Genomic DNA, 23,263 nt, shown 5'->3' with positions numbered 1-23,263 from the left:
CCAATTTCAAAACCAGTTAGAATATTCCCCCAGACCCTCTGAGTCTAGATTAACTGACAATGTCAAAGAGAAGAGTGTTTCAGAAGCAAAAAGGAGGATCAGTGGTCTGGGAGATGGGGCACTGGAGTTACACTAATAAATTTCATATGTTGAATATGTCATACTGAGAATTAAAGTCCAGCTGAGAGACTTAGAAAAGTAGGATTAGGAAGCAGAACCTTCACATGGCATGGATGGGTTTACACAATCAACTTTATGGAATAGATGTTTGAACATTTCCTACAAGACATACACAAAATGAATAGAGGTCATAATTCGTGAATGTCAAAACTGCCCCAAAGGAGCACTCTATATCACTTAACATAAAGCTGCAGATTTACCCTCACAAAACAGAATGACAGCCATATATCAGGAGGAAGTGATCAGTTTTGATGATAGAAAGGATTTTTAAAATATATTAAAGATGTTTTTCTTATACTGGCTCTGAAGGGACAAACATTAGAAATGAGATTGAAGAAGGAGATTCCCAATAACTCACATCCCAATCCATTCATGAACTTTAGAGCTAGAATTTCCTTCAAAGAATCAAGAAGTTCAGGATAGGATGAAGATTTTCAAGGTTTAATTTTGTAAAAACTATTGGTAGTGAAGCTGTGGTAAAAACTGCACCTGTATTTCCCCTCCACAGTGCAACATGAGTATCCACTCTAGGATCCAGGATCTCCAGCCGTCATCTCTCCTGACTGGAGACCCATACCTCTCTCACTCCTGATCGAGAATTTTAAGACTCCTTGTCTTACATTGTGATATCCCTAGCAAGCCAGTTGGCCTAGTGGCTACTGTTTGTGCTTTGCGTTCTTTCCATGGGCTATGACTAAGGCTACCATTCTGTCACAGAGGTCACTATGTCTGTGATTTTAAGAGATATCTGTGAGTTCTTGAAAATTCCAATAAAAGTATTAGATTCGAGAAAAAATGAGAAGTCACTTATTTCCTTTAAAATCTGCAACACAACAAGTGTCGAAAATACTGTTTTGTGCACCATTATTGCCAGGGCTGGTGGTAGGGGGTAGTAAGCAGGGCAACTGAAGCTAAGTTACGGGTGGTGGGGTTCAGGCTTCAGCCCTGGGCGATGGAGCTTGGGGTCTGGCTTCAGCTCCTGGAGGTAGGAGGCAGGGTGGTGGCCCACTCCTTAGTTTCTGGCCTGGGAACCAGCCAATAGTGATTCAGGGGGACCCAGCCTATCCCTTACTCTCCTGGCTCACCAAACTGTACACCAGCCACCTCGACAGCACCAGGGAAAGATTCAGGTACTGGTTCAGCAGGTGCAGAATGACAACGGAATGTGCTTTTGGTAGACTGAAGAGATGCTGCAAGTTTTTACTCACAAAATTGGGAACTTAGTGAGAAAAATATCCCAATGATTATAGCTGCCTGTTGTGTCCTGAATAATGTATGTGAGGCATAGGTGGCAGGTTTGTATAATTTTTGGTGGTGCCCAAAATGGTGGTGACCCCCAGCCCCCGCTCCCGCCCTGTAAGCCGATATAAAATGAAGCTACAACGCGTCGGCACCTCGTGATCACAAGGGTCAATTAAAAGTGGAAAATCAGAAGCAGCACTTGCCTGCTTCAATATACGGTATTATATTTTGTTGCACCTGTTGTGACAGAGTGGGAATGTTCTTAATGTTTTCTCTGAATACTGTGTGGGTGCCTCAGTTTCCCCTGCAAGGTGCCAACTGAAGGTGTTGGGGACAAAGAGATCAGGTGGCCTCCTTGTCCAGAAGAGAGACAAAGGCTAGAGGAGGGAGTGTCAATTTGGAGCTGGCTGGGGAAATGGGGAGAGGCCCAGAACTTGAGTCTACGCTCCCCACCCTCCAAGATGGACCTGGCTGAGGGGTCCTGTTTTCTGTACCTGCAAGCTCTGTTTTAGACTGTGATCCTGTCGTCTAATAAACTTTCTGTTTTACTAGCTGGCTGAGAGTCACGTCTGACTGCAGAGTTGGGGTGCAGGGACCTCTGCTTGCCCCAGGACCTGCCTGGGCACACTTGCTGCGGAAAGCGCACAGCGTGGAAGGGCATGCTGAATGCTCCGAGGTCAGACCCAGGAAGGTGTAAGCTTCTTGCCCTGGAGACAGTATGCTCAGAGAGAGGAGGGTCCCCCAGAGTCCTGACTGGCTTTGTATGGAGTAGTTTCAAAGCATCCCAGCATCCCCTTCCACACCATGCGCTTCCCAGAAGTCCGCACAGGCACTGACACTCTCTCCTCTGGCCTTTGTCTCTTTTCCAGGCATTAGGAGGCCACCTGATCTCTTTGTTCTCCAACACCTTCAGTTGGCACCTTGCCCAGGCCATCAATTGCCCGGAGACAGGGTTTCGGCCAGTCTCTGTGCAGACAGCATCACACTGGCACTCTAGGGCTCTACAACAATCATACACCCTTATCCCACCATCTAGATCCTTGAGAAATGCATAGGGGAAACTGAGGCACACACACAGTATTCAGAGAAAACCTTAAGAACATTCCCACTTTGTAACACCCGTATACTTTAAAGGGTGTAAAATAATCAAGTATTGTGCTAAACACAATGATACTCCAAACTGACCACCAAATTTAAGTTGCATGTTTTTCCCCTCAAGTGAGGGCTCTGGGGTGGGGCTGGGGATGAGGGGTTCACAGTGCAGAAGGGTGCTCAGGGTTGGGGTGCTGGGGGTGCAGGCTCTGGGGTGGGGCAGGGCTGGGGATAAGGAACTTGGGATGCAGATAGGCTGCCCCAGGGCTAGGGCCAGAGAGGACTCCCCCCGTTACTGGCAGCAGCAAGCTCCAGGGGAGAGATTCCTCCCACACACATCCCCCCGCACCCCACAGTACACTCACTCTGCACCACGGTCACTGCACATGCTCCTAGGGACTCTCTCAGGTCCAGAAAGCCCACTCGCCTCTCCAATGGTGGGTACAGGGGGGAGGGCAGGTTTGCCATCACGTGTGGCCTCCCCTGCTGCTGCCCCTCACCATAGCCTCACTGGGGATGGGGGATGGGACTGCCCCTTGCCCAGCATGGGGCAGGAGTGGGGACTGCAGGGTGGTGGGTGGGGTGGGGGGTAGGATGTCACAAAATTCACTCAAGACCCAGCTGCTCAGGTCTAGGAAGCTCCCCTCCTCCATCTCCCCTGTGGTGGGTGGGTTCTGGGGAGCAGGGGGAACTGCCAGCAATGTGGCTTCCTTCCTCCCCTGCTGCAGCCTGCTGCCCCTCACCCTTGTCTCACTGGGGATGGGGCTGCCCCTTGCCCAGCATTGGGCAGGAGTGGGGGCTGCGGGGGGAGGGGGTGGATCACAGGGTCAAACCTCACCGAAGCCCCAGCAGCTGTTCAGGTGAGTGAGGTCCACGTCAGATGTCCATCTCCTGGCCGGAAGTCCCCTTGGTGTCTCCTCCATGTGGGTGCTGGGGGAGAGAGCTCCCAAGCATGTATGTGCCTCCCCCGCCACTTCCTTTCTTCCTCTTCCCCTCCCCCGGTGCTCCAAGAGGTTGGCAGTGGCTGATTTCTATAGCCTTAGGCAGAAGCAGCACAAGCAAGGGAGAGAGGCCCCGGCTGTTTTCTCTCAGGCAGGGAAGCTCCGAGGCGGAGGAGGGCCTGCTCCAGGAAGGGCCGGGGGAGAAACTCAGCTCTAAATATTGGTGGAGTACAGCCCTCAGCCTAGAATATTCCTGGTACTCGAGCACCTTGAGCCCATATATCCTGCCACCCCTACCTGAGGGTAGGACACTTGGAGCTAGGATTAGGGATCCAATGGGTAGGATTTCCTGCCTTAGGGTTAGGGTTCCTGTCGGTAGGGCACTTGCAGCTAGGGTTAGGGTTCCTATGGGTAGGGCGCCATGCCCTAGGGTTAGGGTTCCTATGGGTAGGGCACTTGGAGCTAGGGTTAGGGTTCCTAAGGGTAGGAATTCCCGCCCTAGGGTTAGGGTTCCTAAGGATAGGGGACTTGGAGCTAGGGTGGGGTTCATATGGGTAGGGCGCTCCGCCATAGGGTTAGGGTTCCTATGGGTAGGAAACTTGGAGCTAGGGTTAGAGTTCCTATGGGTAGGGCTTCATGCCCTAGGCTGACGGTTTCTAAGAGTAGAGCACTTGTAGCTAAGGTCAGGGTTCCTATGAGTAAAGCACTTGGAGCTAGGGATAGAGTTCCTATGGGTAGGGATTCCTGCCTTAGGGTTAGAGTTCCTAAGGGTAGGGCACTTGGAGTTGGGATAGGGTTCCTCTGGGTAGGGAACTTGGATCTAGGGTTAGAGTTCCTATAGGTAGAACTTTCTGCCCTAGGGTTAAAGTTCCTAATGGTAGGGCATTTGGAGCTAGGGTTAGGGTGGTTATGGGTAGGGTGCCCCGCCCTAGGATTAGGGTAGCTATGGGTAGGGGACTTGGAGCTAGGGTTAGGGCTCCTCTGAGAAGGGCTTCCCGCCCTAGGGTTAGAGTTCATAAGTGTAGGGAACTGGTAGCTAGGATTAGGGTTCCTATGGGTAGGGCCTCCGGCCCTAGGGTTAGGGTTCCTAAGAGTGGGGCACTTGGAGCTAGGGTTAGGGTTCCGATGGGTAGGGATTCGCGCCCAAGCATTAGGGTTCCTATGGGTAGTTCACTTGGAGCTAGGGCTAGAGTTCCTAGGGGTAGGGCTACCCAACCTAGAGTTAGGGTTCCCCTGGGTAGGGCACTTGGAGCTAGGATTAGGGTTGCTATCGGTAGGACACTTGGAGCTAGGGTTAGGGTTCCTAAGGGTAGGGCACTTGGAGCCAGGGTTAGGGTTCCTATGGGTAGGGCTTCCAGCCCTAGGGTAAGGGTTGCTATGGGTAGGGCACTTAGAGCTAGGGTTAGGCTTCCTATGGGTACGGCTTTCCGCCCTAGGATTAGAGTTCCTAGGGGTAGGGTTTCCCGTCCTAGGGTTAGGGTTCCTATGGGTAGGGCACTTGGAGCTAGGGTTCGGATTCCTATGGGTAGGGCTTCCCGCCCTAGGGTAAGGGTTGCTATGGGTAGAGCACTTGCAGCTAGGGTTAGGGTTGCTATGGGTAGGGAACTTGGAGCTAGGGTTAGGGTTCATATGGGTAGGGCTTTCCGCCCTAGGATTAGGGTTCCTATGGGGACCGCTTCCTGCCCTAGGGTTAGGGTTGCTATGAGGAGAGCACTTGGAGCTACGGTTAGGGTTCCTATGGATAGAGCTTCCCACCCAAGGGTTAGGGTTGCTATGGGTAGGGCTTCCCGCCCCAGGATGAAGGTTCCTGTGTGTAGGGCACTTGGAGCTAAGGTTAGGGTTCCTATGTGGAGGGCTCCATGTCCTAGGGTTAGGGTTCCTATGGGTAGGGCGCTTGAAGCTAGGGTTAGGGATCCTATGGGTAGGGCTTCCTAACCTAGGGTTAGGGTTCCTACGGGTAGGGCACTTGGAGCCAGCGTTAGGGTTGCTATGGATAGGGCACTTGGAGCTAGAGTTAGGATTGCTATGGGTAGAGTACTTGGAGCTAGGGTTAGGGTTGCTATGGGTAGGGCACTTGGAGCTAGGGTTACGGTTGCTATGGGTAGGGCACTGAGAGATAGGGTTAGCGTTGCTTTGGGTAGGGCTTCCCTTCCTAGGGTTAGGGTTCCTGTGGGTAGGGCTTCCCGCTCTAGGTTTAGGGTTCCTATGGTTAGGGCTTCCCGCCCTAGGGTTAGGGTTGCTATGGGTAGGGCACTTGGAGCTAGGGTTAGAGATCCTATGGGTAGGGCTTCCCGCCCTAGGGTTAGGGTTCCTATGGGTAGGGCACTTGGATCTAGGGTTTGGTTTCCTATGGGTAGGGCTTCCCGCCCTAGGGTTAGGGTTCCTATGGGTAGGTCTTCCCGCCCTAGGGTTAGGGTTGCTATGGGTAGGGCACTTGGAGCTAGGGTTAGAGATCCTATGGGTAGGGCTTCCCGCCCTAGGGTTAGGGTTCCTATTGGTAGGGCACTTGGAATTAGGGTTAGGGTTTCTATGGGTAGGGCTTCATGCCCTAGGGTTAGGGTTCCTATGGGTAGGGCTTCCTGCCCTAGGGTTAGGGTTTCTATGGGGCGGGCTCTTGGAGCTTGGGTTAGGGTTGCAATGGGTAGGGCTTCCCACTCTAGAGTTAGGGTTCCTATGGGTAGGGCTTCCCGACCTAGGGTTAGGGTTGCTATGGGTAGCGCTTCCCGCCCAATGGTTAGGGTTGCTATGGGTAGGGCACTTGGATCTAGGGTTAGAGATCCTATGGGTAGGGCTTCACGCCCTAGGGTTAGGGTTCCTATTGGTAGGGCACTTGGAATTAGGGTTAGGGTTTCTATGGGTAGGGCTTCATGCCCTAGGGTTAGGGTTCCTATGGGTAGGGCTTCCTGCCCTAGGGTTAGGGTTTCTATGGGGAGGGCACTTGGAGCTTGGGTTAGGGTTGCAATGGGTAGGGCTTCCCACCCTAGAGTTAGGGTTCCTATGGGTAGGGCTTCCCGACCTAGGGTTAGGATTGCTATGGGTAGCGCTTCCAGCCCAATGGTTAGGGTTGCTATGGGTAGGGCACTTGGAGCTTGGGTTAGGGTTGCTATGGGTAGGGCACTTGGAACTAGGGTTAGGGTTGCAATGAGTAGGGCACTTGGAACTAGGGTTAGGGTTGCTATGGGTAGGGCACTTGTATCTAGGGATAGGGTTCCTATGGGTAGGGCTTCACGTCCTAGGGTTGGGGTTCCTATGGGTAGGGCACTTGGAGCTAGGGTTAGGTTTCCTATGGGCAGGGCTTACCGCCCTAGGGTTAGGGTTGCTATGGGTAGGGCACTTGGAGCTAGGGTTAGGGTTATTATGGGTAGGGCTTCCAGCCCTAGGCTTAGGGTTGCTATGGGTAGGGCTTCCAGCCCTAGGGTTAGGGTTGCTATGGATAGGGCAGTTGTAGCTAGAGTTAGGGTTGCAATGGGTATGGCACTTGAAGATAGGGTTAGGGTTGCTATGGGTAGGGCACTTGGAGCTAGGGGTAGGGTTCCGATGAGTAGGGTTTCTCGCCCTAGGGTTAGGGTTCCTATGGGTAGGGCTTCCCACCCTAGGGTTAGGGTTCCTATGGGTAGGGCACTTGGAGCTAGGGTTAGTGTTCCGATGGGTAGGGTTTCCCGCCCTAGGGTTAGGGTTCCTATGGGAAGGGCTTCCCATCCTAGGTTTAGGGTTCCTATGGGTAGGGCTTCCCGCCCTAGGGTTAGGGTTGTTATGGCTAGGGCACTTGGAGCTAGGGTTAGGTTTCCTATGGGCAGGGCTTACCGCCCTAGGGTTAGGGTTGCTATGGGTAGGGCACTTGGAGCTAGGGTTAGGGTTATTATGGGTAGGGCTTCCAGCCCTAGGCTTAGGGTTGCTATGGGTAGGGCTTCCAGCCCTAGGGTTAGGGTTGCTATGGATAGGGCTTCCCGCCCAATGGTTAGGGTTGCTATGGGCAGGGCACTTAGAGCTTGGGTTAGGGTTGCTATGGGTAGGGCACTTGGAGTTAGGGTTAAGGTTCCTGTGGGTAAGGCACTTGGAGCTAGGGTTAGGGTTGCAATGAGTAGGGCACTTGGAACTAGGGTTAGGGTTGCTATGGGTAGGGCACTTGTATCTAGGGATAGGGTTCCTATGGGTAGGGCTTCACGTCCTAGGGTTGGGGTTCCTATGGGCAGGGCACTTAGAGCTTGGGTTAGGGTTGCTATGGGTAGGGCACTTGGAGTTAGGGTTAAGGTTCCTGTGGGTAAGGCACTTGGAGCTCGGGTTAGGGTTCCTATGGGTAGGGCACATGGAGGTAGGGTTAGGTTCCTCTGGGTAGGGGTTCTTGCCCAAGAGTTAGGGTTCCTATGGGTAGGGCTTCCCGCCCTAGGGTTAGGGTTGCTATGGGTAGGGCTTCCCGCCCTAGGGTTAAGGTTCCTATAGGAAGGGCACTTGGAGCTAGGGTTAGGGTTCCTATGGGTAGAGCTTACCGGCCTAGGGTTAGGTTACCTATGGGTAGGGCTTCCCGCCCTAGGGTTAGAGTTGCTATGGGTAGGGCACTTGGAGCTAGGGTTATGTTTCCTGTGGGTAGGGCTTCACGCCCTAGCGTTAGGGTTTCTATGGGTAGGGCTTCCCGTCCTAGGGTTAGGGTTGCTATGGGTAGGGCAGTTGTAGCTAGAGTTAGGGTTGCAATGGGTATGGCACTTGAAGATAGGGTTAGGGTTGCTATGTGTAGGGAACTTGGAGCTAGGGTTAGGGTTACTATGGGTAGGGCACTGGGAGCTAGGGTTAGGTTTCCTATGGGTAGGGCTTTCCGCCCTAGGGTTAGGGTTCCTATGGGTAGGGCTTCCCGCCCTAGGGTTAGGGGTCCTATGGGTAGGGTAGTTGGAGCTAGGGTTAGGTTTCCTATGGGTAGGGCTTCCCGCCCTAGATTTAGGGTTTCTATGGGTAGTGCTTCCTGCGCTAGGGTTAGGGTTACTATGGGTAGGGCTTCCCGCACTACGGTTAGGGTTGCTATGGGTAGGGCACTTGGAGTTAGGGTTAGGGTTGCTATGGGTAGGGCACTTGGAGCTAGGGGTAGGGTTCCGATGAGTAGGGTTTCTCGCCCTAGGGTTAGGGTTCCTATGGGTAGGGCTTCCCACCCTAGGGTTAGGGTTCCTATGGGTAGGGCACTTGGAGCTAGGGTTAGTGTTCCGATGGGTAGGGTTTCCCGCCCTAGGGTTAGGGTTCCTATGGGAAGGGCTTCCCATCCTAGGTTTAGGGTTCCTATGGGTAGGGCTTCCCGCCCTAGATTTAGGGTTTCTATGGGTAGTGCTTCCTCTGCTAGGGTTAGGGTTACTATGAGTAGGGCTTCCTGCCCTACGGTTAGGGTTGCTATGGGTAGGGCACTTGGAGTTAGGGTTAGGGTTGCTATCGCTAGGGCACTTGACGCTAGGGTTACAGATTTTGTGGGCAGGGCACTTGGAGCTAGGGTTAGGTTTCCTATGGGTAGAGCTTTCCGCCCTAGGGTTAGGTTTCCTATGGGTAGGGCTTCCCGCCCTAGGATTAGGGTTGCTATGGGTAGGGAACTTGGAGCGAGAGTTAGGGTTGCTATTGGTAGGGTACTTGGAGCTACCGTTAGGGTTCCAATGGTTAGGGCACTTGGAGCAAGGGTTAGGGTTGCTATGGGTAGGGCACTGGGAGCTAGGGTTAGGGTTGCTTTGGGTAGGGCTTCCCTCCCTAGGGTTAGGGTTCCTATGGGTAGGGCACTTGGAGCTAGGGTTAGGGTTCCTATGGGTAGGGTTTCCCATCCTAGGTTTAGGGTTCCTATGGTTAGGCCTTCCCGCCCTATGGTTAGCATTCCTATTGGTAGGGCACTTGGAGGTATGGTTAGGGTTCCTATGGGTATAGCTTTCCGCCCTAGGGTTAGGTTTCCTATGGGTACGGCTTGCCGCCCTAGTGTTAGGGTTGTTATGGGTAGCGCACTTGGAGCTAGGGTTAGGGATCCTATGGGTAGGGCTTTTCGCCCTAGCGTTAGGGTTTCTATGGGTAGGGCACTTGGAGCTAGGGTTAGGTTTCCTATGGGTAGGCCTTCCCCCCTAGGGTTAGGTTTCCTATTGGTAGGACACTTGGAACAAGGGTTAGGGTTCCTATCGGTAGGGCTTCACGCCCTAAGGTTATGGTTCCTATGGGTAGGGCTTCCCGCCATAGGGTTAGGGTTTCTATTGGTAGGGCACTTGGAACTAGGGTTAGGGTTCCTATGGGTAGGGCTTCCCGCTCTAGGGTTAGGGTTGCAATGGGTAGGGCTTCCCGCCCTAGGGTTAGGATTCCTATGGGTAGGCCTTCCCACCCTAGGGTTAGGTTTCCTATTGGTAGGGCACTTGGAACTAGGGTTACGGTTCCTATCGGAAGGGCTTCACGCCCTAGGGTTAGGGTTCCTATGAGTAGGGCTTCCCGCCATAGGGTTAGGGTTTCTATTGGTTGGGCACTTGGAACTAGGGTTAGAGTTCCTATCGGTAGGGCTTCCCGCCCTAGGGTTAGGGTTGCTATGGGTAGGGCTTCCCGCCCTAGGGGTAGGGTTGCTATGGGTAGGGAACTTGGAGCTACGGTTAGGGTTCCGATGGGTAGGGTTTCCCGCCCTAGGGTTAGGGTTCCTATGGGTAGGGCTTCCCGCCCTAGGGTTAGGGTTCCTATGGGTAGGGCACTTGGAGCTAGGGTTAGGGATGCTATGGATAGGGCACTTGGAGCTAGGGTTAGGGTTGCTATGGGTAGGGTACTGGGAGCTATGGTTAGGGTTGCTTTGGGTAGGGCTTCCCTCCCTAGGGTTAGGGTTCCTATGGGTAGGGCACTTGGAGCTAGGGTTAGGATTCCTATGGGTAGGGTTTCCCATCTCAGGTTTAGGGTTCCTATGGGTAGGCCTTCCCGCCCTATGGTTAGGTTTCCTATTGGTAGGGCACTTGGAACTAGGGTTAGGGTTCCTATGGGTAGGGCTTCCCGCCCTAGGGTTAGAGTTGCTATTGGTAGGGCTTCCCACCCTAGGCGTAGGGTTGTTATGGGTAGGGAACTTTGAGCCACGGTTAGGGTTCCGATGGGTAGGGTTTCCCACCCTAGGGTTAGGTTTCCTATGGGTAGGGCTTCCCGCCCTGGGGTTAGGGTTCCTATGGGTAGGGCACTTGGAGCTAGGGTTAGGGTTCCTATGGGTAGGGTTTCCCATCCCAGGTTTAGGGTTCCTATGGATAGGCCTTCCCGCCCTATGGTTAGGTTTCCTATTGGTAGGGCACTTGGAACTAGGGTTAGAGTTCCTATCGGTAGGGCTTCACGCCCTAGGGTTAGGGTTCCTATGGGTAGGGTTTCCCATCCTAGGTTTAGGGTTTCTATGGTTAGGCCTTCCCGCCCTAGGGTTAGGGTTGCTATGGGTAGGGCACTTGGAGCTATGGTTGGGGTTCCTATGGGTAGAGCTTTCCGCCCTAGGGTTAGGTTTCCTATGAGTACGGCTTCCCGCCCTAGGGTTAGAGTTGCTATGGGTAGGGCACTTGGAGCTAGGGTTAGGGATCCTATGGGTAGGGCTTCCCGCCCTAGCGTTAGGGTTCCTATGGGTAGGCGTTCCCACCCTAGGGTTAGGTTTCCTATTGGTAGGGCACTTGGAACTAGGGTTAGGGTTCCTATCGGTAGGGCTTCACGCCCTAGGCTTAGGTTTCCTATGGGTAGGGCTTCTCGCCATAGGGTTAGGGTTTCTATTGGTAGGGCACTTGGAACTAGGGTTAGGGTTCCTATGGGTAGGGCTTCCCGCCCTAGGGTTAGAGTTGCTATTGGTAGGGCTTCCCACCCTAGGGGTAGGGTTGTTATGGGTAGGGAACTTTGAGCCACGGTTAGGGTTCCGATGGGTAGGGTTTCCCACCCTAGGGTTAGGTTTCCTATGGGTAGGGCTTCCCGCCCTGGGGTTAGGGATCCTATGGGTAGGGCTTTCCGCCCTAGCGTTAGGGTTCCTATGGTTAGGGCACTTGGAGCTAGGGTTAGGCTTCATATGGGTAGGGCTTCCCACCCTAGGTTTAGGGTTCGTATGGCTAGGGCTTCCCGCTCTAGGGTTAGGGTTACTGTGGGTAGGGCTTCCCGCCCTATGGTTAGGGTTGCTAAGGGAAGGGTACTTGGAGTTAGAGTGAGGGTTGCTATGGGTAGGGAACTTGGAGCTATGGTTAGGGTTCCTATGGGTAGGGCACGTGGAGGTAGGGTTAGGGTTCCTATGGGTAGGGCTTCCCACCCTAGGGTTAGGGTTCCTATGGGTAGGGCTTCCCGACCTAGGGTTAGGGTTCCGAAGTTTTGGGCTCTTGTAGCTAGGGTTATGTTTCCTATGGGTATTGCGCTCCAACCTTGAGTTAGGGTTCCTATGGGTAGGGCACATGGAGCTAGGGCTAGGGTTCCTATGTGTAGGGATTCCCAACCTAGGTTTAGGGTTCCTAAGGGCATAGGCGTAGGTTTGTATAACTTTTGCTGGTTTCCAAAATAGTGGTGCCCCCAACCCCCTGCTCCCGCCCTTTAAGCCAATATAAAATGAAGCTATAACGCGTCGGTACCTCGTGATTACAAGAGTCAATTAAAAGTGGAAAGTCAGAAGCATCACTTGTGTGCTTCAATATACAGTATTATATTTTGTTGCACCTGTTCTAACAGAGTGAGAATGTTCTTAATGTTTTCTTTGAATACTGTGTGGATGCCTCAGTTTCCCTTGAAGGTGCCAATTGAAGGTGTTGGGGGCAAAGAGATCAGGTGGCCTCCTTGTCCAGAAGAGACACAAAGGCTAGAGGAGGGAGTGTCAATTTGGAGCTGGCTGGGGAAATGGGGCGAGGCGCAGAACTTGAGTCTACGCTCCCCACCCTCCAAGATGGACCTGGCTGAGGGGTCCTGTTTTCTGTACCTGCAAGCTCTGTTTTAGACTGTGATCCTGTCGTCTAATAAACTTTCTGTTTTACTAGCTGGCTGAGAGTCACGTCTGACTGCAGAGTTGGGGTGCAGGGACCTCTGCTTGCCCCAGGACCTGCCTGGGCACACTTGCTGCGGAAAGCGCACAGCGTGGAAGGGCATGCTGAATGCTCCGAGGTCAGACCCAGGAAGGTGTAAGCTTCTTGCCCTGGAGACAGTATGCTCAGAGAGAGGAGGGTCCCCCAGAGTCCTGACTGGCTTTGTATGGAGTAGTTTCAAAGCATCCCAGCATCCCCTTCCACACCATGCGCTTCCCAGAAGTCCGCACAGGCACTGACACTCTCTCCTCTGGCCTTTGTCTCTTTTCCAGGCATTAGGAGGCCACCTGATCTCTTTGTTCTCCAACACCTTCAGTTGGCACCTTGCAGGAGAGCGGCCCAGGCCATCAGTTGCCCGGAGACAGGGTTTCGGCCATTTTCTGTGCAGACAGCATCACACTGACACTCTAGGGCTCTACAACAATCATACACCCTTATCACACCATCTAGATCCTTGAGAAATGCATAGGGGAAAGTGAGGCACCCACACAGTATTCAGAGGAAACATTAAGAACATTCCTACTTTGTAACACCTGTAAAATAATCAAGTATTGTGCTAAACACAATGATACTCCAAACTGACCACCAAATTTAAGTTGCACGTTTTCCCCCTCAAGTGAGGGCTCTGGGGTGGGGCTGGGGATGAGGGGTTCACAGTGCAGGAGGGTGCTCAGGGTTGGGATGCTGGGGGTGCAGGCTCTGGGGTGGGGTAGGGCTGGGGATAAGGAACTTGGGATGCAGACAGGCTGCCCCAGGGCTAGGGCCAGAGAGGACTCCCCCCCTTACTGGCAGCAGCAAGCTCTAGGGGAGGGACCCCTCCTCTCCCCCCCGCAGCACACTCACTCTTCACCACGGTCACTGCATATGCTCCTAGGGACTCTCTCAGGTCCAGAAAGCCCACTCACCTCCCCTATGGTGGGTACCGGGGAGGGGCGGGTTTGCCATTACGTGTCCTCCCCTGCTGCTGCCCCTCACCATAGCCTCACTGGGGTTGGGGGATGGGACTGCCCCTTGCCCAGCATGGGGCAGGAGTGGGGACTGCAGGGTGGTGGGTGGGGTGGGGGGGTAGAGTGTCACAAAATTCACCCAAGCCCTAGCTGCTCAGGTCTAGGAAGCTGCCCTCCTCCATCTCCCCTGTGGTGGGTGGGTGCTGGGGAGCAGGGGGGGAGGGGCGGAACTGCCAGCACATGTGGCTTCCTTCCTCCCCTGCTGCAGCCTGCTGCCCCTCACCCTTGTCTCACTGGGGATGGGGCTGCCCCTTGCCCAGCATTGGGCAGGAGTGGAGGCTGCGGGGGGAGGGCGTGGATCACAGGGTCAAACCTCACCGAAGCCCCAGCAACTGCTCAGGTGAGTGAGGTCCACCCCAGATGTCCATCTCCTGGCCGGAGAGCTCGTCAGCACAGGTAACTATGCAGTCTGAGAATCGAAAAAGAGCTCCAGCATGGACTGCATGGGAGGTACTGGATCTGATCGCTATATGGGGAGAGGATTCTGTGCTAACAGAACTCCGTTCCAAAAGACAAAATGAAAAAACATTTGAAAAAATTTCCAAGGCCATGATGGAGAGAGGCCATACCAGGGACTCAGTACAGTGCCGTGTGAAAGTTAAGGAGCTCAGACAAGCCTACCAGAAAACCAAAGAAGCAAACGGAAGGTCCATGGCAGGGCCACAAACATGCCGCTTCTACGCTGAGCTGCATGCAATTCAGGGGGGGTCCGCCACCACTACCCCACCCCTGTCCGTGGATTCCGAGGTGGGGGTAATCTTAGCCTTGCCTGAGGATTCTGCGGATGGGGAAGATGAGGAGGAGGAAGAGGAGGACGAGCTTGCAGAGAGCACACAGCACTCCGTTCTCCCCAACAGCCAGGAGCTTTTTCTCAGCCTGACAGAAGTACCCTCCCTGCCTTCCCAAGCCACTATCCCAGACAATGAAGCCATGGAAGGGATCTCTGGTGAGTGTACCTTTGTAAATATAAAACATGGTTTAAAAGCAAGCGTTTTTTAATGATTAATTTGCCCTGAGGACTTGGGATGCATTCGCGGCCAGTACAGTTACTGGAAAAGTCTGTTAACATGTCTGGGGATGGAGCGGAAATCCTCCAGGGACATCTCCATGAAGCTCTCCTGGAGGTACTCCAAAAGCCTTTGCAGAAGGTTTCTGGGCAGGGCAGCCTTATTCCGTCCTCCATGGTAGGACACTTGACCACACCATGCCTGTAGCAAGTAATCTGGTATCATTGCATGACAAAGCCTAGCTGCGTATAGTCCCGGTGTTTGCTGGCATTCAAGCAACATCCGTTCTTTATCTCGCTGTGTTATCCTCAGGAGAGTGATATCGTTCATGGTAACCTGGTTGAAATACGGGAATTTAATTAAGGGGAGGGACAGAGATGGCTGGGCTGTTTGCCTGTGGCTTAAAATAAATCCTTCCCTGCATTTAGCCAAGCAGGGGGAGGGTGGGGTGATTGGCGCTGAGCTTTTTCGCGTTTGGCTAGCTGGGATCTTCCCTGCTACCAGCCACACGGTGGGGAGGAGAGTGGCTAGCAGTGATCTTCCATGATACCAGCCACGCGGTGGGGGGGAGGGGTAAAGCGATCATCCCAGAGAATTGGATGGGGGTGGTTCTGGTGCTGCACGTTAACAGGAAAGAAGCAGCACTCAACAGGCTTTGCTTGCTATTTGGGAAAGGAGGGCTCTGGATATATGAAGGCTGCAGAAGCCGAAAGACAATGGCTTACCATGGCCGTATGCAAGCCGAATTCTGATGCCTGGACCTGCGTTTGTGATCTCTAACACCAAAGCCGCAGGCACTCAATATTAAGATGCAAAATGCGACTTTGTAGTGAGATCACGTGTGCTATGTAAGGTGAATAGCGTTGTTCACTGTGAAAGAGTATAACCATTGTTCTGTAAAATGTATCTTTTTAAATACTTCTCTCCCTTTTTTCCCTCTCTCCTGCAGCTGCAAATTTTTCAAGTCTCCCTCCTCCGTCCTGAAGGCTATCTCAGATAAGGCGGCGGAAAAAAAAAGACGCAAGACGAAATGTTCTCAGAAATCATGGAAGTGACCCACAATGAAAGAGCTCATCTGAATGAGTGGAAGGACGTGGTATCAAAGTACAGGAAAGATGCCAGTGAACGTGAGGAGAGGAGAGACGCTCGAAATGAGAGGTGTCCGCAGGAAGATCAGAGGTGTCGGCAGGAAGATCAGCGGTGGCGGGCTGCAACTCTGGGGCTTCTGTGTGATCAAACTGACATGCTCCAGCGTCTGGTGGAGCTTCAGGAACGGCAGCAGGATCACAGAGTGCCGCTGCAGCCCCTGTATAACCATCCTCCCCCCTCACCATGTTCCTTAGCCTACTAACCCACCAGATGACTAAGAACGCGTGGGGGGAGGCTCCGTGCACCCACCCATTCCATCCCAGTGGACAGCCCAACCAAAAGGCTGTCATTATTTTGAAAAATTTTTAGTGGCCTTTTCCTTCCCTCCTATCCTCCTCCCAAACCCCACCTGGGCTACCTTGTCAGTTCTCTCCCTCTTTTTATAATTAATAAATAATACATGATTTTTAAACAAGAGTGACTTTATTTCCGTAGGAAGCAAGCGGTAATCAAAGGGGGAGGGTGGGTGGCTTACAGGGAATGAGTCAATTGGGAGGGGGGGTCATCAAGGAGAAACAAACAGTCACACCATACCCTGGCCCGTGATGAAACTGGTTTTCAAAGCCTCTCTGATGCGCACCGCTTCCTGGTGTGCTCCTCTAATCGCCCTGGTGTCTGGCTGCGCATAATCAGCGGCCAGGTGATTTGCCTCAGCCTCCCACCCTGTCATAAAAGTCTCCCTCTTACTCTCACAGAGATTGTGCAGCACACAGCAAGCAGCAATAACAAAGGGGACATTGGTTTGGCTGAGGTCTGAGCGAGTCAGTAAAGTGCGCCAGCGTGCCTTTAAATGGCCAAATGCACATTCTACCACCATTCTGCACTTGCTCAGCCTGTAGTTGAACAACTCCTGACTACTGTCCAGGCTGCCTGTGTATGGCTTCATGAGCCATGGCATCAAGGGGTAGGCTGGGTCCCCTAGGATAACTACAGGCATTTCAACATTCCCAACTGTTAATTTCTGGTCTGGGAAGTAATTCCCTTGCTGCAGCCGTTCAAACAGAGTAGTGTTCCTGAAGACGCGAGCATCATGAACCCTTCCCAGCCATCCCACGTGGACGTTGGTGAAACGTCCCTTGTGATCCACCAGTGCTTGCAGCACCATGGAAAAGTACCCGTTGCGGTTTATGTACTGGGTGCCCAGGTGTTCCGGTGCCAAGACAGATGGAACCCGTATCCCTATCGCCCCACCACAGTTAGGGAATCCCACTGCAGCAACGCCATCCACTATGACCTGCACATTTCCCAGAGTCACTACCCTTGATATCAGCAGCTCAGTGATTGCTTTGGCTACTTGGATCACAGCAGCCCCCACAGTAGATTTGCCCACTCCAAATTGATTCCCGACTGACCGGTAGCTGTCTGGAGTTGCAAGCTTCCACAGGGCTATCGGCATTTGCTTCTCAACTGTGAGGGCTACTCTCATCTTGGTATTCTGGTGCTTCAGGGCAGGGGAAAGCAAGTCACAACGTTCCATAAAAGTGCCCTTATGCATACGAAAGTTTTGCAGACCCTGGGAATCGTCCCAGACCTGCAACACTATGTGGTCCCACCACTCTGTGCTTGTTTCCCGGGCCCAAAATCGGCGTTCCATGGCTAGAACCTGCCCCATTACCAGCATGATCTCCAAAGAGCAGGGGCCTGTGGTTTGAAAGAATTCTGTGTCCACATCCTCATCACTCTCGTCATCACGCTGCTGTAGTTTTGCAAGTCCTGGTTCAGCATAGACTGCATGAGAATGCGCGAGGTGTTTACAACGTCCATGACTGCTGTCTTGAACGGAGCAGGGTCCATGCTTGCCGTGCTATAGTGTCTGCACAGTTCACCCAGGAAAAATGGCACGAAATGGTTGTCTGCTACTTGCACGGAGGGAGGGGTGAGGCTGTACCCAGAACCACCCGCGACAATGTTTTTTGCCCCATCAGGCACTGCGATCTCAATCCAGAATTCCAATGGGCAGGGGAGACTGCGGGAACTATGGGATAACTACCCACAGTGCAACGCTCCGGAAATCGACACTAGCCTCGGTACATGGACGCACACTGCTTAATGTGCTTAGTGTGGCCACGTGCACTTGACTTTATACAACCTGTTTTTAAAAAACGGTTTCTGTAAAATCTGAATAATCCCGTAGTGTAGACAAACCTTTACATACAAAGACTGATTTTATCCAAAAGCTTTTCACGCATTCTCAAATTATACATAACATTTCATCTTTTTGATATCAAAGCAATGGATATTTAGCTTTCAATGAGTTCTGGAAATTCATTTGCTTCTCATATTTCTTAACATATTCATCTGTGCCATATACTTTGTTTACTTAGCCTAAGGCCTTTGGTATTACCCTCTGTGGATTCAGGAGGAGGATTTGATATATTACAGGCATTTTTCAAATATATTGTTTAAATCAACAAAGTCTGTGTGTATACAGTTTTTAAACAATTTTGTTTTAAAATAGTGTGTAAATCAAGGTTTAGTTTACAAATTAAATTGCTTGGCTCTGGCAGAGGCAGCACCTAAGTTTGCAATTGTAAAAGTCTGTAAGAAGTATTAGAGCAAGGGTCGGCAACCTTTCGGAAGTGGTGTGCCGAGTCTTCATTTATTCACTTTAATTTAAGGTTTCATGTTCCAGTAATACATTTTACCGTTTTTTAGAAGGTCTCTCTCTATAAGTCTATATATTATATAACTAAACTATTGTCGTATGTAAAGTAAACAAGGTTTTCAAAATGTTTAAGCAGCTTCATTTAAAATTAAATTAAAATGCTGATATTACGCCACTGGCCTGGGATTCCATTCACCTAGGCTGGCAGTGGGCTGAGCGGGGCATGCGACCGGGACCCCGGCTGGCAAGGGGCCGGCAGCCAGAACCCCAGACCGGCGGCGGGCTGAGCGGGAGCAGCGGCCAGGACCCCAGTGGGCTGAGTGGCTCAGCCCGCTGCCGGTCTGGGGTTCCATCCGCCAGCTCCTGCCAGCCAAGGTCCCGGCTGCCGGCCCTGCTCAGCCCACTGCCGGTCTGGGGTCCTGGCCCTGCCCACATACAGTGGGGTACCTACCTTCTCCCTGGTTTTAGCCCATTCTCTTCCTCTCTCTCTGCACTGAGCTGAGGGTGGGAGTGCACTGAGCACAGGGGTGGGGGTGAAGGAGCAGGCTGGGGGTTGGGATGTAGGGTCTGGCTGGTAGCTAGAATGAGGGAGGGGGTTCAGGCTTGGGGCAGCTCCCATTTGGTGTGAAGGGTGCAGGTGAGAATGGGGTGGTGGTGCAGGAGCTTCCATTTGGTGCTCAGGGTGGGGATGTGGGAGGTGCAAGTCAGGGCATGGGGTGTGTGTGGGGGACCGGGTGTGTGTGGGGGATGCAGGAGTCAGGGCAGGGGGATGGAGGTGTGTGGGAAGGGTGCAGAAGTCAGGGCAGAGGGCTGGGGCATGTGACAGGGTGGAGTCAGGGCATGGAGTGTGGGGGAGCTGGGTACGTGTGGGGGGTGCTGGAGTCAGGGCTGGGGTCGTGGGGGATGCAAGGGTCAGGGCAGGGGCCTGGGTGGTGTGGGAGGTGCAGGACTCAAGGCAGAGGGGTGGGGGGGTTCAGGAGTCAGGGCAGGGGGTGTGGGTTGGAGTCGTGGGGATGCCCCCAGTCCCCTGCCCTGAGCAGCTCACGGCAGGGGGTTGGAGGGGATATGCCCTAATTCCACCCTCCTTCCCCAAGGCCCCGTCCCCACCTCTTATCTGGATCAGCGAGCATGCTGCAGCTGTGGTTCCACTTCTCCCACTCCTTCTCCAGGGCCATCAGCTATTCGGCCACAGGGAGAGAGGAGGAGGAGGAGGGGCAGGAATCCAGCATGCTGGAGGAGGAGGCGGGGGAGGAGGGAGCTTGGCTGCCGGTGGAGGCTGCCCTGCAGCAGCAGTTGGCAGGACCAAGCTCCTGCCTCCGCAGGAGAGAGCAGTGGGCGCGGGCAGAGAAGAGCAGGTTGGGCTGGGCAGGATTTTTAATGGCACGCTGCTGCCTGTCGGTGCCGGGGTCCCGGCCGCGGGCTGGGCAGGGCCGGTGGCCGGGACCCCGGCAGACAGCAGCGTGCCATTAAAAATTGGCTCACGTGCAGTCTTTGGCACGTGTGCCATAGGTTGCAGACCCCTGTATTGGAGAAAGAGATCAGGGCAATGAAGAATCAGGTCTGCAGCTTGCGTAATTGTTTACATCTGTGCAGTGTATGTAAAACTATCAAATCAGAAAGGTAAGTGTTTTACATTCTCTTTGCAAATGACTCCACAATGCAAAAGGCATTGGAGAATCAAGTATACTGTGTTTTTGCAACAGCAAGTAATCAGCCTATGATTTAGTTTATTACAAAGGCTACTTAAAATTGGTTGGCAGATTAATTAAATTATTGCTTACCTTTGCCTAACTGCCTTTTAGCTATTTGACTGTAATCTCTCTTCTCCCTAGTCAACACAGGCCTCTGATTAGAATACTGTTGAACACATACAAACTGATGCTCAACTTCAGGTATCCTTGGTAGTGCACTTCTTTCTGGTCCAACCCTTTCTTCCAAAGCATTACTTGTGTGGCTGACATGAACAAGTCTTATTCCACTGGAAGCACAATAGTTCTGACCATCTTTTCTTTGTTCTGCTCTCACTCAGGTCCCCAGGCTGCATGCTCCTCTGACTGGCAGCTCAATACTTCTATGCCTGAGGTCATTCAAGTCCACCTCTAGCGTCCTCCATGTTCCTTCTTTGGCAAACAGGCAACTGGATACTTTTACTTCTCCCGATACCACGTCTATACCTTGGGCTTCTGGGCAACAGATTTTTATTCCCACTTTGATCTTTTCTACTTTATTGTTCTGAGTACTGCTGTATTTCAAAACAAACAAATCAAACCCAGAACCAAGACATGATCCGCTTTTCCTCCCTGTCACCCTATCCTACTCCCATCCCCCTTCTCCGATGTCCAAATTACTCCTACATTCCTAACATTTTTCCTTCTTTCTATTTCTCTTCCCCCAAAACTTCTCTTCCCCACCTTCAAGGTAACATACAGCCTGTCCCTGGCTGCAATTGTCTCCTGTTGTGAGCCATCATGTCTCAGTGAAGGCCTCGTCTACAAGAGAAAACTGCAGAGATTTAGAAGCTGATTTAGTTGAACTGGCATAAACCCAGGTACAGATACTCTTAAGCCAAACCAAACACGTTTGCACAAGGCACTTGCACTGATTTAACTAAGTCTGTGCTAAACTGACAATGAAATGTGTTGTGTTTTTTTCCCTCTCACATAGACACTCTGCTTCTTCTACTTGCCTCCATGCTCCTTTTGTTTCCTCCAACTCATGCAAAAAAGTGCATGGCTTTCTTTCTCAGCATCCCTCTTCAGAATAACCTCCTTCTTCCTGGGCATTTGGTTACCTCAGTTTTCTACTTCAAATCCCTGTTTCAAACCAACCCCTTCTTGCTAATATTCCATGAAATGTGAAATAATTAGGGAGATTTATTGAGGCTGCAAAAGCAGAAAACACAACAATGGAAGTTTTTGACTACTCTCATATTAAACAGGTATATCACCTCAGGAAAGGTTGCAGAGATACATTTCTTGACACTACAAAGGACTACTCCAAGAATCAGTTTGTCCTGGAACCAAGAAGGGGAAAGGCAATTCTTGATTTAGTCTTAACGAGAGCACAAGATCTGGTCCAAGAGGTGAATCTAGCTGAATTGCTCGGTAATAGCGACCATAATGTAATTAAATTTAGCACTCTAATATGAAATTGCAGAACTACTGGGATATATAACCTGTTACTTAAATCAGCCTCTGTACCAGATGATTGGAGGGTAGCTAATATAAAACTTAACAAAAAAAAAAAAAAAGGCTCCAGAGGCAATCCCAGTAATTACAGGCTGGTAAGCCTAACTTCAGTACCAAGCACATTGGTTGAAACTACAGGAAAAAACAAAATTATCAGACACACAAACGAACACAATAAGTTGGGGAAGAGTTAACATGGCTTTGAGGCATGATTTCTCTTTACAACTATTATTATATTTTGAGGGCGTCAATAAGCATGTGTACAAGTCAACATAGTGTACTGGACTTTCAGAGAGCCTTTGACAAGGTCCCTCACCAAAGGCTCTTAAGCAAAGTAAACAGTCATGGAATAGGAGGTCCTCCCATAGATCAGTAACAGACTAAAGGTAGTTTGAGAATCATTGCTTTATTCCTATTTACCACTGTGGGTCACAACCAGTGCTATCTGTATGGCCCTGAGGATGTCACATGGGCCACAGCTGCGTGCTGAATAAGCTGCAAGCAGCCTGTGGGCCGGAGGTTGAGAACTATTGGAATAAAGGGTTTTCACAATGGAGAGCAGTAAATAGTGGGGTCTCTCAAGGCTCTGCATGGGGACCTATGCTGTTCAACATAATCATAAATGATCAGGTAAAGGGAGTAAACAATGAGGTGGCAAAATTTACAGACAATTTCAAAATTACTCAACATAGTTAAGTCCAAAGCTAACCGCAAAGAGTTACAAAGGGATCTCACTAAAGTGGATGACTTGGTGACAAAATGGCAGATGAAATTCAATGCTGATTAGTGCAAAGTAATGCACATTGGAAAATGTAATCCCAACTATATACAAAATGATGGGGTCTAGATCAGCTGTTGCCACTCAAGGAGATGTTGGAGTCTTAGCGGATAGTTCTGTAATATCTGCCCAAGGTGCAGTGGTAGTCAAAAAAGCTAACAATGTTAGAAACCATTAGGAAAGGGCTAGATAATAAAACAGAAAATATCATAATGCCCCTGTATAAATCCATGGTACACCCATACCTTGAATACTCTGTGCAGTTCTGGTGACCCCATCTCAAAAAAGATATATTAGAATTGGAAAAAGTACAGAGAAGGAGAAAAAATCATGTGGGATATGGAATAGTTTCCATATTAGGTAAGATAAAAAACACTGGGATGACTTAATTTAGAAAAAAAAGATGACTAAAAGGGGATATGAAAGCGACGTCTATAAAATCATGAATGGTATGGAGAATGTGAATAAGAAAGTGTTATTTACCCATTCACATAACACAAGAATCAGGAGTCACTCAATGAAATTAATAGGCAGCAAGTTTAAAACAAACATGGGGATGTATGTGGTCATACAACACACAGTCAACCTGTGGAATTTGCTAGCAGAGGATGTTGTGAAAGTTCAAAAAAGGCTTAGATAAATTCATGCAGGATAGGGCCATCAATGGCTACTAGCCAAGCTGATCAGGGTGTCCCTACTGGCTGACACCTACTTGCTTCTGGCCCTGGCCACTGTCACAGCAAGATAACTGGTCTGACCCAGAACAACCGTTCTCATGGTCCATCACTAACCTGCTCTTACCATGACAACCCCTACTGACCATTTAAAAATACCTCACCAGCCATTACTAGGGTTGCCAACTTTCTAATCACAGAAAACCAAACACCCCTCCCCCTTCCCAGAGCGGTGTCCCTTCTCTGGGTTCAGAGTGTGGGAGGGGGCTCTGGGCTGAGGCCGGGGTTTGGGGTGTGTGTGGGGGTTTGGGGAGGGGATCCAGGCTCTGGGGTGGGGCCAGAAATGAGGGGTTTGGCATGTGGGAAGGGGCTCGCAGTTGGGGCAGGGGTGGTGAGGGCTCTAGCTCAGG

General features: G+C 51.5%; 1 long non-coding RNA gene across 1 annotated transcript in view; it reads right to left on the bottom strand.

Moving 5' to 3' along the window:
• LOC120398342 overlaps positions 1-23,263 on the bottom strand; it is a 28,106-nt gene that overhangs the window by 4,269 nt on the left and 574 nt on the right. The gene's annotated exons all lie outside the window — the stretch shown is intronic.

This window comes from Mauremys reevesii, linkage group 1 (assembly GCF_016161935.1).
Source record: "Mauremys reevesii isolate NIE-2019 linkage group 1, ASM1616193v1, whole genome shotgun sequence".
In the NCBI taxonomy this organism is placed as follows: domain Eukaryota; kingdom Metazoa; phylum Chordata; order Testudines; family Geoemydidae; genus Mauremys; species Mauremys reevesii.
Note: the sequence above shows the minus strand (reverse complement) of the source record. Positions and strands in the feature narration are given on the sequence as shown.